The 3,115-nt window shown below is 52.5% G+C and overlaps 1 pseudogene; it reads left to right on the forward strand.

Annotated features, from left to right (window-relative positions):
- Nucleotides 1-2,659: 2,659 nt before the first annotated feature.
- LOC144501971 (small nuclear ribonucleoprotein E pseudogene) lies at nt 2,660-2,890 on the forward strand (annotated as a pseudogene).
- The last annotated feature ends 225 nt before the right edge of the window (nt 2,891-3,115 follow it).

The raw sequence follows: 3,115 nt of genomic DNA on the forward strand, positions 1-3,115 counted from the left end.
ATCACTTGATTTTTTCGATGATAGACACTGTACTCAGTAAAAGTGCCTCACTTCTTCTTACTTCTTTGTATTCTCGATGCCCCAGTCTCCTCCCGCTCTAGCTGGACACAGTGATCCCTGATGATTTTGCTGCTTTGCCTCATTGGGGACTCGATGTGGCTTAAATCAACAAAGGCTTTATTGCCAAACAATCAGAATAATACACACAACAAGGTGAGTCTAATTTGCAGTGTGACTGCTCTACTCGAATCCCTGGCTCCAAATGCGGTCTGCCGATTGGTCAGCTTCCTGCCATGGAAAATCCATAGGATCCGGACCAATCATGTGGCCCTCGGGAAATGCCTCCCGTTAAAGGGCCACCTACTACACACTCCCACCCACCTCATGGAGCCCCAATACTTGGCATGCCAACCCTCCCACTCTCCACTATCCCCCTGGTATCTTCTCTGCTCCTCATATCCCCATTCCCAGTCACCCCTCATGCACTCCAGGCTATATCACCATCTGACCTGGCACGACCCGCTGCCTACACTTCCCCCATCTGCCTCATTGCAGGATGAACTCGAGCACAGCTGGTGTCAGTGGGCACCAGTGCTGGAGTGATGCTGGAGCTCAAGACCCTTACTCCATCTGAGGAACGAGCCCTTGAGCTGGCCGGCGAGGAACAGGGCTGGGCCTATGCAGAGGGTGAGGTGGGGGCAAAAGACACAAGTGAGGACCCTCAACACATCCAGCCATGGTGCTAGCCTCACATGAGCGACCTTTCTGCTATCAGTGTTGCCCTGACCCACACTACTGCCATCTTGCTTCCTGGACCATCCTCAAAGACTCGAGACACCACAAACCCGAGTAGCTACAGGGGATATGTCTTTGAGACCAGCATTGAAGAGATGTCACATCTGTCACCCACACCTTCCCCCAGCACAGATACTCAAACCCCGGTGGGATTAAGTAGTAGACAGGCTTCTGGGTCACTCACTGACAAGCACCTGACAACCGTGGCAGAGGCAGAGACATCCCAGGGAACTGGCATGAGGAGGGATGTTGGAGCCCAGGACTCTGCTGAGCCCCTGAGCCAGGACGTGCCCTGGGTTCTGTCACCCCAGAGCTACTGGAGCTCCAAAGGCAGAGTCACGATTACCAGGAAGGGATGACGGTATCGCTCCTCGGACTGCAAGGCCAATGGGAGGAGTCCCATTCCCTTCTGTCCAAGGAGATGGTGCCATCACTCCTACGCATTGAGGCTAAACTGTGAGGGTGGCGTCTGCAGTGGAGACCTTGGCACAGGACATTCAGTCCGCAGGAGATGTCCGCACCATGCCTCAACGCATGATCTCCATGGCTAAGGCCATGAGCTCCATGGTGCAGGGCTTTGACTGCATGGTGCAGGCACTGGTGGGAATCCACACGTGCAGCACATAAGGGCGGCAGGGCTTCTGGATTTCACTCTAACCACCCTCTATCCCGTGGAAGAGTTCAGGGGCCCCTGGGCACCTGAAGGGAAGAGGATCGACAAGTGCGCAGACTGGACCCTTCCACCCAGCAGACCCTGGTGGTGTCCAGCCCATCTGATACCCTCCTCCCTTTGAGTGACACGCTCCCAGCCCCACACACCAATGAGGGCAGCACTGAAACACCCGTGCTTCCCGAAAGCAAGCCTGGACTCCCAAGGTCCCGGCCCCCTCTACAGAATGCCCACCAAGGTCACCTCAGCAAAAGGGCATGGCAGTTGGCAGACCGCCTCTTCCTCATCTGTGGATCCTGAGGAAACAACTAGATATAGCAGGAAGGTAAGAAAAGTTAAGAAACGAAAGGCACCTGATGGGTACTGGTGAACCTGGGCACTAATAGAGATAATAGGCCATGAGCTCCAAGGTGCAGTTAATAGAGATGAGTCACCACTTATATTAAAATTCACGTTGATCACACATAAAGTGCCTCCATGCTCTGATGTCATGGCACCATATTCCACCCGCCAACCCCCACTCAAACCCCACGCATCCTCCCTCAGCACTGAGAGAATGACAGTGCGATGGTTCTCCTACCTCCCACATTGATGAGGCACGAATGTCGCACTGATCCTGGCGCGGGCATCCGGGCCACAGTTGCCCCTCCCAACTCCGTCTGACAGAAGTGCTTTGGCCCTTGAGAGCTTCAGCCGACCGCATGATCCCCATCAACCCCCTCCCATCTCACCAAGGATGGGGCCTGAGGGCAGTTCACTGCGTTCAATCAACCTCATGGGAGAACAAGACACTGCCAGCCGTCATGTTCTAAACGGGGTTACTGTTGAATGACTTCACCATGGCGCCATGCACTGGGGACAACATCTGTGTCACCTCTGTTATTGGGAGGTGAGTGTTTGCCTTGGAGTTCAGTGCTTGGGGGTTAAGGGTTAACTATTGGGTGCCAATCAGTGGCACACTCATGCATTGCAAGACTGCCTAAATTGGCACAATTGACTCATCAAGGAAGGGTCAGGGAGATAATTAGACCACGGGCTTCCCCTTGTGGCTGGCGAGGCACACCTGAATCACGTTAAGGCAGCAATTTACACCTAAGATGGCAGCCTCAGTCCCCAGCACAAGCCGCCATTTTGTTTCCTCGCTGCCACCCAGAGGGGAGAGAGCCAGTGTACCACGGGCAGGCCCAGAAAGTGATGGTGCAGCCTATCAATCTTATTTTCAGACATCTTCAAAATCGATCCAGGATTAGGATAGAAGGCTGCACAACTGGCTTTGATAAATACATGAACCTTGTTTTGGATGATGCAGAAGCAATTCTCATGAAATCAAAATCAAGAAAACCATTGGGCCATGATATGCTGAAAGTGGATAACATCACCTTCCTACAGAGTGTCCACAGTTAAGAATGGATTCACTGGAACTTCAGTGTCCATACACCACAGCAAATAACTTACCACTGTCTTGAATACCGGTTGTCGGCGAACAGATTTAAGTTGTGATGTGTTTTTGTACAGTAATGATTTTCTGAAATAAAGACCTTATAACCAGCAAAAGAAAAAATTCCCCCAGCTCTCAGGAGCTGCGGAATAAATGAGGCTCCCAGTATGAACAGCCAGCCACCCAGACACTAATCCCTGACAGTCTGGCCT

The sequence above is a fragment of the Mustelus asterias genome, chromosome 12 (assembly GCF_964213995.1).
Source record: "Mustelus asterias chromosome 12, sMusAst1.hap1.1, whole genome shotgun sequence".
NCBI lineage: Eukaryota > Metazoa > Chordata > Chondrichthyes > Carcharhiniformes > Triakidae > Mustelus > Mustelus asterias.